General features: G+C 53.7%; 1 protein-coding gene across 27 annotated transcripts in view; it reads left to right on the top strand.

The window, feature by feature from the left end:
- The first annotated feature begins 9,017 nt into the window (after positions 1 to 9,017).
- KIF1A (kinesin family member 1A) overlaps positions 9,018 to 13,229 on the top strand; it is a 102,062-nt gene continuing 97,850 nt past the window's right edge. For 26 of the 27 annotated variants that reach the window (XM_034655575.1, XM_034655574.1, XM_034655573.1 and 23 more), the window contains exon 1: positions 9,018 to 9,144. The gene's annotated coding sequence lies outside the window, so the exon portion shown is untranslated. Of the gene's footprint in view, positions 9,145 to 10,189; positions 10,323 to 13,229 lie in introns of those variants that run through there. The other variant, XM_034655550.1, reaches the window with a different exon arrangement.

Here is a 13,229-nt window from a genome sequence, read left to right as displayed (position 1 = left end):
CCCCCCACACACACACCCTGTGGCTCTGGCCCCTGAGAAGCTCCTAGAGTCCAGGAATGAGTTTTCAGCCAAGGGTCTGATGGGGCCTGACTTCATGCACCCTGACCCTCTGGGGCCTTTTCGAGTCTCTGAGCCTTGGTTTCCTCACGTGCAAAATGGGGTTGAAAATTGTGTCTCCCTGTGCAAGAGAGCATGAGTAAACCGAGCTCAGTTATTCAAAGGTAAGCACTCTGCCGGTTCTGCATTCTGATGCAGGTGCTGGGAGGGCCCAGGTTCCTGCTGAGAATGGGGAGCAGGTGTCTGGAGGCTGGGCCTGGCTGCCTGGCTGCCCCTCTGGGTTCCCACATGCCCAGCGTCAGGCTGCCCTCGGGTCACCCTGGTTGACATCCCAGGCCCTAGGACCTGAGTCTGTGGTCAGCTCCTGGGCCCCAGCCCCACTGCATATGCTGGGCCAGTGCCCGGGGCTGGGCCAGACCTCCTCCCCTGCACCCAGACCTGTGGCTGCTGTTCTCTCGGCACCCCATCTCTGCAGCCCCGTGCACTGCAGGAAACCTGTCCACAGCTTTGCCAAGGCTCCTGAATGCTCTGCACCCACGCCGGCCCACCAGCCTGGGGAGTCTGTGTCCAGACAGCCTGGTTCTCAGCTTCCACGCTGCCTGTTGGCTCCTTTGTTTTACTTTTCCCCCAAGCAAGGGCATTGTCCCCACTTTAATCACAAGGACTGGAGGCTCTTGGGGACGGAACAGATGAGAACTCCGGATGGGAACGTTCCATCCAGTGGTGAAGGCAGAAAGGCTGCATGGAGGAGGCATCCCAACAGGGCTTTGGAGAGTAGGAATCCTCAGGTTTAAGGAAAGGCTGCGGAAGCTAAAGGGAAAGTGACCAACAGAGAGGGCGAGGCTTGCAATGGTGCAGCTGGGCAGGCGTCTAGAGGAAACAACCGAGGACAGGGTGGGCAAGGAAGCTTCCTCCAGAAGGAGCAGCTCTGTGGCCACAGGATCCAAGGTCCAGATCAGGGGAACTGTCCCACAGAGGCCACCCTTGGGGCCGCACCTGCAGGAACCAGATGAGCAAAGTTGGGAAGGAAAGAGTCCCTGCTGCGCCAGGAGGCTCCTGCCTAGACACCACGCATTGCCCTGGAGCAAGTCCTTCCCTGGGTTTCCCATCATGGTCTCAGTTTCCCTCGCTGTAAAATGCGGCTGAGGCCTTCCAGCGTCGGATCTGGAACCCCGCCGCAATGCAGCTCTGCCCACAGAGTTCCTGCGGCTCCGGACCCCCGCCGCAGGAGAGCCTCCCGAAGGCCAGCGGGTGGCGCAGGCGCGCAGTGGTCCGCGGGGATGCGCCGCGCTGATCCCCGCTCCGCGGCCCAGGCTGGACACGCCCCGCCGTTGCTGTGGCAGCGGCGTCCCCCCGCAGCACGCGGAGCGGAGTGCCTGGCTGCGGGGGTTGCCGAGGCAACCAGGGGCTCCTCCTCCGGGCGAGGCCCGCACTGGGCGGGGCCCCCAGCGGCGGGGCTCGTGTCCCCCGGGCGCTGGCGGCAGAACGCAGGTGGTCCCCGGCCAGGTTTAAGGCCTTGCAGTATCTTCCGAATTGCGCCTGTCCCCTTAGACATTCCCGCATCCCGGCTCCCGGAGCTCCCACCCAAGGGGAGGGGTAGCCAAGGTCTCTCTAATTGGGGCAGGCGACAGCTGTCCTAGCACTCCCCCAACTGTCCAGCTTTCCAGTGTCACTTCTTTTCGGGTAACCGGTCTTGTCACTCTGCCATATTTATTTATTTATTTATTTATTTATTTATTTTTGTATATCTCTGGTGTTCTGCAGGTTTGGTTTTATCTTTTCCTATTGGGGATCATGTTGATTTCTCACTGGGCGTTTCTATCTGCAGTTCTGGAAAATTCTAAGCCAATATTTATTCAAATACTGTTTCAACGTCTCTCTATTCCTCTTTCTGGAATTTCAAGGATCTTTCCCAAGCTCAGGTCACAAGCTTCAGCCTGGTTTCCCTCTTTTCTCCCTGACCCCACGTCCTTCCTCGTCTTTTCTGCTGTGTACTGGCCTCACCTAGACTTCCGGGACCCGCGGGGCGGGAGGCTTGTGGCTCGCTTTTCTTTCCAACTTTGCTCAGACAAGGGTGACCCCAGTTGGACAGTCCCTTTCCTGACCTGGCCCTGCCATCCTGGTGCCCACAGAGCTCTCCCAGCTGACCGGGATCTCCTTCCCCACTTGATTCTCCAGGTCCCCTCTGCACCTGCCAACTTGCTAACTTGCTGTCCAGACATTACAATCGCTGTTCCTCTTGAGCGGCTCAACTTGGCTGCAGCCGTCACCATGGTTTTGAATTTCCTCTTGGCCTGTGGCACTTAGGGGGTTTATCTTTTCTGTTTGGAAGCTTGGTTTGTGTATTTTGAATTTTGTGATAGATTTTTCCACAATTTATTTTTATTAAGTTAAACCATTTGAAATTACCATTTTTTGTAGGTCAAAAATAGTTGAACAATAGCAATTTCATGATTTAACCTAGTATTTGGAGTGACTGGGGTCTCTCCAGATTGTGTAGTCATACGGAAGTCTACAGCTCTGATAGGATTTTAAAAACTATTTCTAATATAGTATCTATTAATATTGTAAATTCAGAATGGTGCAAAAAGTAAAAATGAAAATGGATCTTAATCTCTACTTTTAGAGCCATTAAAATAAAAAAAAAACCCAAATAAGATTAGAAAATTGAAACTGTACATACAGAAAAACGATATGTATTTTTTAATAGTGAAGGCATCCCCAGCTCCCCTCCCCCAACAGCAGCCCCAGTCTTGGCAAACACTGTCTTCAGCTTTTTGTGCTTTCTTTCAGGAAAACGAAGGGAGGGGTAGATATTATGCACACTCTTCTGTGCCCCTTTTAAATAATTTAACAAACATCCCGGTGACCTCTGCACATCAGCACATAACTTCTGAGACTCATTGATTTTAGTATCTTCAGGAAAATCTCTCCTATATGTACCCCAATTCATTCAGCCAGTACCCGTGGGGGAACACCTGGATTACCTCCAGGTTTTGGGGCAAATTTTTGTGTGTAGAAACCACAAGCAAATATCCAGCCACAGGCTTACTGAATCAAGGATAGGAGCACTTTCGGGGCACCTGGCTGGCTCAGTTGGTACAGCATGCAACCCTTGATCTGGGGGTGGTGAATTCGAGCCCCACATTGCAAAGGACAGGAGCGCTTAAATGTGGAACCATTTTGACAAACTGCCCTGCAGAAAAATAGTGCTTCTTTCCCTGGCCACTGCTACATTGTGGAGCGGTGCGTTTCCCCACGCCTGGATCTCACCAGACAGTTACATTTTGCACAATCTGATAGGTCAAAAAACAAAACAAAATAAAACAAAAAACCTCACCATTTCCATCTACATTCCTTTAACTGTGATGAGCTTTGCTTTTTGACCCATTGACTTTCTGTAAAATATCCCTTCATAGTATCTGGCCATTTATCTGGTGGTTACTTATATTTTTTGCTATTAGTTCGCATAGGCTTTTTATAGTTTCAGAAAATTCCCTTCATCTTCCTATGTTCTGAAATATTTTTTCAGTAGGGTTGGTCTTTCAATCTTGCTGCTGATGTTTGGGCCATATAGATATCTGGTTTTTCTACGGTCCAATGGACTGCTTTAGTGTTTTCAGGTTATGTGTCCTGATTTCTCCACACCAAGATATTGAATATGTCCAATCACACTTCATTCTACTTTCCTAAAGTTTCTTTTTCTTTTCTTTTTCTTTCTTTCTTTCTTTCTTTCTTTCTTTCTTTCTTTCTTTCTTTCTTTTTTTTTTTTTTTTACAAATAAATGTTTACTCCATCAGAAATTTTTCTTGACGTCGTGTCAGGTGGTAGCCCTCTCTGTATATCTCCCACGGTGGCCTATACCAGGTCTAGGTCATCTATGTTCCCCAAATCATTTGACACAATACCATAAACTTTTGTTGAATTTAGAATTTTAGCATTCCATCACTTTTTAATGTCTAACAGGGCAGTTCCTCCTCATTCGTCTCCTTTTAAACTAATTTCCTGACTAGTCTTGCATGTTTGTTTTTCCATGTGAACTTTTGTTGCTATTGTAATTAAGACAGCATCAAATGTATACATTTAATTAGGGAAAACTGGACTTTTTACAATATCACCTCTTCCTTTCCAAGAGTATGCTGTGCTTTTCCATTACTTTACCTCTTTTTGGTGGATTTTTAGTTTTTCTATGTAACTTCTTTAAAATGAGAAATGTGCACATTTCTTGCTGCTTCTGGGGTTTTATATTTCTTAGTGCTGTTGTGCTCACACACTCCTCCATCATCAGCTCCAACTGGTTACTGTCTCCTTTACGGAAACTGTTGTCCTCTCAGTGATGATGCTTCCTTCCTGCCCCTAGCTTACTGCTTCCCATGGCTTTTCACTCACCCCTAAAGTTTTCTAGGTAGACAATCACATTATCTGCAAATAATGATAATGTTGTTTCTTCCTTTCCAATATATTTACCTTTTGTCTCTCATGTGTCATTGCAGTGGGTGACATGTCTGAGTGGAATGGAGGTGACTGTGCACATTGCTCATTGTCACAGGAGTCCTCTTCTGGTTCCTCCGTTGTGGCACGTGGTCTGTACAGGGCTCACCGCAGGCCCAGCCCTGCTCTCAGCATTTCATGTGTGAGGTCAGTCCTGGTCTCATCCCACCTGAGGAGCCGTGATGGACATAGGGGGTGAATGAACTTGCCCAGAGTCACACAGCTGATGGAGGGTGAAGCCCATAAGAAGGGCAAAAGAAAGGGAATCAGAGCGTGGGTTGGAAGAACATAGGGGAGTGCACTGGTGCAGAGCTAAGACGTGAAGGATCTGGTTGTTAACCAGAGCTTGTTGCTGGGGGAGGGGCCCTGAGTTCCACCATCATCCAGTGGAGAGTTAGAGAGTACGAAAGAGAAAGAGTTGCAGAGGATAGAAGGGTCAGTGTGCAGATGCTAGGCGTCCTCAAGTCAGGAAAATATTAAAACTGAGAGGAGAAAATATCTGAAAAACAATGGAAGTTAATTTCCTGGACTGAAAGAAAAATAAACAACCTCAGATTTTAGGCTCGCAGGAAAATCCACACCTGAAGCATCCTGAGAGAAAGAACGTGGAACGAGAAGCCAGTGGACACAGGAGTTCTCAACAGCATACAAGGAGACCACGAAATAATTTCTTTTTTTCAAATTGAGGGAAACAAACTTTGCACCTAGAATTTTATATCCAGCCAACTGGAAAGTATAATAAAAGTATTCTCAGGAATCTAAGGTCTCAGAATGTTTTTCACCCCAAACTGACATTAAAAACTTTGTATTTCATAAACAACAGAAATGCAGGAGAATCTTCAAGAGGGATGGAAAATAAGGATGACCAAGTTCCTTGGAATGAGTTTCAACTATTTTAAACAAAAGCAAGGACCAAAGAAAAGAAAAAGTATATCCACAATAACTCAGAACTATAGTCCCAGATAATAGCAGTACCTGGGATTAAAGGGTATGTGACCAGGCTGAAGGACTTGAATGTTAGGGAGGATACCTAATTACAGAGGGTACATAGCTTACATAAAAATGGTGTTAAATTCAGGGCAGTTGCCATAAGAAGAAAAATAAGAACAAGGATAAACCAGCAGAAGAAAATTCAGTATGCTCAATGAGAAATAGAAAAAAGTAAATACAGTAAATAAAATTTTGAATGGGACAGCAAAACGAAGTCTCAATATGATAGTAATTACTATAAATGTAAGTGGATTAAATTCCAATTAAAAGGAGGAAACCAAAAGAGAGGTACAAACTGATTAGATTTTAAAATTCTAACAATGGGTAGGTAGCTTAAAAGAGAAACACGTGGGGCGCCTGGGTGGCTCAGTTGGTTTGGCGTCAGCCTTGGGCTCGGGTCGTGATCACAGGGTCCTGGGATGGAGTCTGGCGTTTGGCTCCCTGCTCAGCGGGGAGTCTGCTCCTCTCTCTCCCTCTGCCCCAACCCTGCTCTCTGTCAAATGAATAAATAAAATCTTAAAAAAAGAAGAAAGAAAGAAAGAAAGAAAGAAAGAAAGAAAGAAAGAAAGAAAGAAAGAAACATTTAAAACGAGGTACAGGAAGTCTAGAATACAAAGTTGCTAGAAGACATACGAGGCAAATATGAACCAAAGGAAACTGGATTGACATCTTAATATACGACATTCAAATTTAAGACAAAAAACAAAAACAAAGGACACCGCAGGTGTGCTGATGAAATGGGCCACGGAACGATCATACACACCCAACAGAATCAGTTAAATACCCAAGAATACGTCTCAGTGCACGTCACGCAACACCTGCCAGAACTGCAGGGAGAGATGGATATTCCAACAATCGTAACTGGAGATTTTAACTTTAAAAATAATAATTTAATAGCTCAAGCAGACAAAAACCTAGCAGAAATCTCCAAATCCTAATCAACGTAATTAATAATCTTGAACTATCAAATAGATACAGAGCTGTACCCCCATCCAACAGAATACCACCTTTTTGAGCACCTGTAGATATTCACCGAAAGAAACCTGTGTTAGGACCTAGAAAAGCCCCCATAAGTTTCTGAGGCAAAATTCCCTGCAGACTGGGCTGCTACATTTGGTTTGTGCTTCTGGGTCATCTTTACCCCATGCTCTAAGAGACCACCCTAAATGGACCTCGTCACTGTCACTGGGTGCCCCTGCCTACCAGCTGCCCTTTGGGCTCAGCCAGCGTGAGCACTCCCAGATCCAGGGAGGAGGGGGCATGAGGTCCAGGGGCTGGCTGCTCTGCTCATGCCCCCTCCTGGTGAGCCCTCAGGCTGGCTGCATCCCTAGTCTGAGGCCTCTGTTCCTTCCAGGGGCTACTCTTTGTCCAACCCTCCCCACACACCCCCAGGCCACAGTGTCACCCCAGTGTTACTCAGTCCTGTGGTTTCCCTACTCCTACCTACTCGTTTGTAAATAGTGTCTTTATCCAACACTCCTCAAATTACCTAATTGGAGTATGCCATCTGCTTCCTGCCAGGATCCTGACTGAACACAGACTCTGTTCTCAGACAATAACGCAATTAAATTAGAAATTGGTAACACGAAGTTATAATAATAAAAAAATACCAAAGCAAGCAAGCAAACAAGAAATGCTTTCGGAAAGTAAATAACATTATTAAATAAGGCATGGGTTTGTAACCCATGAGTTTAAAAGAGATCATCAGGGACGTTAAGAAAGATATAGATCTGAATGATAATGAAACACGGTAAGTCAGTGCTGGAGAAGGAATTTTGCAGTTTTAAATATATCTATCAGCAAATTAAATAGTTCAAAAATAAATGAGCCTAAGCACTTAGCTGAAGATAGAGCATCATATCGGATCCAAAGAACCAGGAAGGAAGGAAATAATAGATACAGGCAGGAATGAGCGAAATAAAGGAAAAGATGAGAAGTTGAACAAAAGTAAAAGTTGGTCCTTTGCATATATTTAAAAATATTAGAAAAGAGATAAATGCAAATAAATGAAGTATAGAATAAAAAGGAGAAATAATTACAGAAGCAATTGATATAAAAATGAATACATGCTAGTAATTTCAAAAGCTCGATGAAATTGATTAGTTCCTAGAAACATGTAAAATTTGGCTTAAGAAATAGAGAACTCGACCAGATCAAACTCGACCAGGGGGGAAATTTTAAAGTCCCCCCCTCCCCAGATAGTTTTGTTTCTACCAGAAGTTTGGAAAAACAATCATCTCTCTTTTATTCCAGGGAATAGAAAAAGAGAAATTGTCTGGGGGGCCTTTGGGGAGCGCGGGTGAGAGGGTGGTCTCCTTTGCAGAGTGGATATGTGTCGTGCCCTTGTTACTTTGGGGGCATATGCCACACAGATGCTGCAAATCGAGGTGAAGCCCCCCTCCCTCACTGGGTCCTGTGAAGATTAGACGGGAAACTAAATAAAACCCTTAGGGCTGCGCCTGGCACCTGCCGGGCGCTGGGGGAGGCCAAGACTTGGGGATGCAGGGAATGCTGGGGTGGAAAGGGACCTGGGCGCCCCGCTTTCACGATGGCATGACGTCACTGCACCCACCGCAGTTCCGGTGGGAGAGCTGGCCCGAGGCTTTGTCAAAGTTTCTACCCGTAGGGCGGAGAATGGAGGTTGCTGGCAATGGAGATGTCAGTCAGTCCCGGTTGCCCAGAAAGCGACTGGGAAGGTTGACGAAGGCAGGGTTTGCCCGTGTGGACCGGGAGCAGCGTGTGACTTGGTCCTGGGAAGTTAAGCTGGGGAGAAAGGCTGTGAGGGCAGTGGGGGCTGACGACCTGGAGAAGTGGGGCGGGTGGAAGGTGGGGGTCTTCACCCAAGGCATGCTGGGAGGAGAGGCGGCAGGCCGGCGGGTTGCATCATCCCTGGCCAAAGAGCTGTCTGCGATGCTCTGGTCCCTCTAGTGCTCTGACCGAGACTCTAGGTGCCATTTAAAATTCACCTGTTACACCCAGAGTCAGTGTCCCCTCCCTGCCCCCCACAGCCCCTCCCTGGTGCAAGGAGCCCACCGGGGCTTTGTCCCTCTGCGACTAAGCGTTTGTGCCGCCAGCCTCGCGGGTGGGGGGGGGGCAGGTGGAGATTTCACTAGAAAGGGGTCAGAGTGGGGAAAGGCCGGGCGCGGGATCCGTGGCAAGCTCGGGTGGGCGGGGGGCCTCGGGGCTGGGCGCCGCGCGATCACTCTCCCCTGCAGGGCGCGCGGGGATTGCGTCCGTGGAGGGGGCGCCGCATCCGAGCCCCATGTCGGTTCCCACCTCTCCACCTAGCAAACCGCGGTGTCGGCGGTGATGTCACAGCTCGGCTCCGGCCCCCTCCGGTCCCAGCCCCCCTCCCCGAGGCGGCCGCGACGCCCGTCCCTCTCCCCGCGCGACAAACCAGCTGGCGGCTGGGGCTCCGGCACCGCGCGCAGCCAACCAGCGCGGCGGGAGGGGGCGCGGGGCGGGCCGGGCCGGGGGCGCGCAGCCCGTCACGCGGTGCCGCCGTCACAGCGCCCAGCGCAGCCCTGGAGCAGCAGCAGCTCCGCGCTCGGGGATCCGCTCCCATGCCCGTGCCTATGCCGGGCCGCCCCCAGTGACGCCGGAGAGGTAAGGCGGCCGCCCGCCTGGCCTCTCGCACCTGCTCTCCGTTACCCACACCTGCATCAACTGCGCCCGGCGTGGGGAGCTCAAGCCCGGAGCCGCGTCCTTATCGCCGCCCGAGGCGCCGGCGCCGCGCGCGCGGCCCCTTCCCTTCCCCCGACCCTCCCCCGTCCCCTAGGAGAACAATGGGGCAAATTCAAGGGTGTCCCCCTTTCATTCGCGTCCCGGCAGGGCCCTCGGGAAAGGCCCCGTCGCTGCGGCCTCTTCCGTGGCGGGACTATCGCTGGGAGGGGCGGGAGTCGCCACGGGGAGGGCGCGCACCCCCGGCGGCCTCTCGAGAAGCCCCCTCCCTCGCTTCCGCGCTCCAGTCCTTTCCTGGAGAGGGGCCGCCGAGCTAGACCGGCGGCGGGGTGGGGTGGCGGGCAGGGGAGAAGGGGAGAGCACGCAGATGGGGGCGCCGGGGAGCGCGCGGGGCAGCTGCCCGAGTCCCCGGGGTGGGGGAGGGCGGATGCTGGAGCCCAGAGCATAACAGGCAGGCGGGCGGGGCGGGCGGGGGCTGCGGCGGAAGGCGCTTCGTGCGCTCCTCCGGGACTGCCCTTCACCATCCCCCAGCCGCGTCCTCCTCCCGAGAGACCCTAGCTCCCTTCTAGAAAGGCTTGGGAGGGGCCGTCGGCGGAGGAGGCCTGTGTCTACGCAGCCAGCGCCCGAGTAACAGGTGTGGCCTGGCGGCTGGCGGGGAGGGGGCTGCGGGGCCGCCCGACTCAGATGACAGGGACTGGCATGCGGCGAAGACCCCCGGACTCCCCTTTTAGGCCGCCGCTCACCCTCTCCTCCCACCCCAAACCAGCGGCTCTGACCGTGCGCTGGCGAAGCGGTGGCGGAGGCATCCCAGCGCGGAGGGAGGGTCTGCAGTCGGCTGGGCACTAGGTGGGCGGCGGGTGGGGTGGGGACAGAGGGCCGCAGGGGCGAGGGGGAGGGGACGGAGGGAATGCCAAGTCATGGGGCCTGCTGGGCGCGGGCGCGACGTCGCCCCGGCGCGGACCCGATGCGCGCCCTCGTTCCCAGGAATAGCGACTTTCCCTGAGAGACTGGTGCCCCCTCCCCAAAAGGCGGTCGCCTCCAAGGGATGCCCGCATTGCTGGGATTAAAGGCTTTTAGGGCATCGAACTGGATCTTGCTGCTCGGTGAGTAGGTCCCTGACGCGCAGGGCTGGCCAGGTCCTAACCCCGGGGAGGACCCCGCAAGACCCAGAGCGCAGGCTCCTGAAGAGCCGTCCCACCCGACCCGCCCTCCCCGTCCTCCCCGCGCTGCCCTCGATCTGGCTAAAGGGGCTCCGCCTGGGCAGCCGTGCCCGTCGGCCTTGCCTCTCGGCCTGAGAAGGCAGCTGCAGGTTTGGAGGGAAGCTCTGGGGTCCAGAGTGGGGGCTGGGGCTGCACCTGCGGCGGCCATTTTGCAGGTGTGGTTGGCCGTCCGCCTTAGCTGGGGCTGGGGGTGCGGGTGGTCAGGTGTGGAGCAGGTGTGGCGCCTGCGGTGGGGTGCAGTGTCTGCAGTGTAGGGTGAGGGATGCTGCGAGGGCCAGGGCCAGGGCCCACGTCTGCTTTCGGTTGGGGTGAAGATCCAAGGAGGGTTGATGGTCGCAGGGAGGCCACTGGCTGAGAAACCCAGAGCGGGTGGAGGGGACAGTCGGCCTCAACCTCTGTGTCTGGGGAGGTTATTGGGTTCGAGATAGGGACCAGATGAGCAACTCTGTCCTGTGTTAAGCCAGGATCTGAAGACAGGCAGTGTCCTCTGGGGGGGGGGGCGTCCACAGGACAGACTGGGATCAGGTTTGGAGTCAGGGCCCCCCAACCCCAAGACTCAGTGGGGAGGGGCTATGAAGAGGGCCTGCTGAATGTCTGCTGTGTGTCCCTTTTCCCCACACTGAAATGACCCCCAGACTGACCCCCCCACCCCCACCCCCGGGGCCTTGCACGGGGCCAGCCAGATGGTGACTGAGCAGAGCTAGAATTTATCCAGACCCCTAGGACAGAGGGCCCTGCCACCCTGCCTGGTCTCCCTTCAGGCCTCCCTGGTGTCACCACTGCTGATCCAGGGCTGACGATGGCCTTTGGAAGTAGAGCAAGGAAGTCCTCCCGTGGGTTCTGTGGAGGGAGAGATGGGATTGGGGGAGGCACAGGGTGGGGGGACAGAGATAGGTAGGAGGTGCAGATGGGGACCACACAGCTTCAGGAGATGGCCCTGGGGGCTGGGGGGGAGGTCTGCATAGGCTCACTCAGTTTGCACAGCCAAGGCAGGTGAGCTGGGTGTGGCAGGGGGAGGGAATGTTCTCATGGGGTCCTGGTACCACTGGATTGGGGGCCATGGAGGGGCTACCAGCTTTGGGAACCATGCTCTGGCCTTTAAGGATCAGGATGGAGACCTCCATGCCTGGGACCCCATACTTTTAAGAGTGGGGAGGGCACTGAGCATCCACCCCTGGGGTGGAGACTGGTGGACCAAGGGTCATGCCGAAGCTAGTGACCCCCAGAATGAGCACATGGCTGCCCTCCTGCCCAGTCCCCAGCGCTCCCTAGAGCACTGCCCCATTTAGGGTTCTTAGATCCAAAGGAGTGGCCCCCCACCCACCTCCACTGTCTTCCTCTCTCCCTCCATACCCAGGAGCATCTCAGAGCTTGGTTGGGGCTGGACCACACCCTGCCCCCAACCTCTCAGCTTGGCAGGGACCAGGGGCAGAACCAGGCAGGTGGGTCTGTTCAGTACCCTGTTCTGTCCCGTTAGCTGATGGGCCTCACCCCACAGGCAGGGCTGGGGTAGTAGGCATGTGAGCCACTGCCCCACCTGACCAAGCAGGTTCGCAGTTTGACTCCTGAACACCATGAGGATTCTGGCTCAGGGCATTACCGCCAGCTCAGGGACTCAGCAAAGGGGTCATTGCCCTGGGGACGTTGGAAGGGTGGAGGACACCGCTGAGGCTGAGCCTCCTGACCCCTCTGGGTTCCTCTCCAGCCCTTCCCGTGTGCCTCCGTGGTCATGTCCGCGGCTCCCAGCCCACTTCCTCCCTGGTTTTATAATCTGAGCCCCTCGTGAGCCCCTTGCCAGCCCCCTCCCCGGGTGGATTCGGATTTACCTGCCGCCTGGGTGGCTGGGTATCCGGGAGGAGGGGCTGTCGCCTCTGTAGAGCCTCCGCCCCCTGGATTTAGTGTCCTAATCCTGGCCTGCAGTCTGGCTGCCCAAGCCCTGCCCGCCCTCCCCTCCCCCATTCCGAAGCCTGGGCGGGGGAGTGCCCCGCACTGCTCCCCTGCTAGGTTTCAGAGCTCCTGGTGGTGTGGGGAGGGCTAGCCAGCAACCCCCCCCTGCCCCACATCGGTCGCCCAGTGCACGCCCACACACACATATAGTCCCTTACACTCAGTCTCAGCACACTCCCCCATGCACACTCATAGACTCTTATCCTCCCAGTCTCACACACACTCGTACGCATATTCACACATGCACACGAACTCCACTCAGACACGCTTACCCAGCCTCACCCTCTCACACTCTCTTACACAGCCTCCCACACCCACACACTCTTACAATCCCATGCTCGCACACTCACCCACACGCGTGCTCTCTCACACACAACCCCACGTACTCTTAGGTTTTTACACACTCACACACACTTGCACACTCACCTATACATGTGTTCCCTCTCACATACACACGTACACGTGCACACACACACACACACAGCCCTCACTTGTCTTTGTTCCTGCCTCATCCTCTTCCTTCTCTGGAGCATTCTACCCAACCTGCACAGGAAGTCCCTGGACCCCCTCAGATGCCACCACCTTGAAGCCCCCTACGGCCCTCAAGGCGTCCCTCCACCCCACTGTAGGCGGTGGGTCAGGGGAAGAAAGTGAACATTTATTGGGTGCAGACTTGGGAGACCTCATGGCGTGCTCCCAGGACCCCAGCCAGGCAGGGGTGCCCTCCTGCTTCTCCAATCTGCAGACTAAGGCCCGCTAGACCCCATCCAGCTCCCTAGATGCCAGACTTTCTGCCCACCTCAGCACCCCTCCACCCCGACCCCTGACCTGCCCCTCACCCCA

The sequence above is a fragment of the Ailuropoda melanoleuca genome, chromosome 2 (genome assembly GCF_002007445.2).
Source record: "Ailuropoda melanoleuca isolate Jingjing chromosome 2, ASM200744v2, whole genome shotgun sequence".
Classification (NCBI taxonomy): Eukaryota; Metazoa; Chordata; class Mammalia; order Carnivora; family Ursidae; genus Ailuropoda; species Ailuropoda melanoleuca.
Note: the sequence above shows the minus strand (reverse complement) of the source record. Positions and strands in the feature narration are given on the sequence as shown.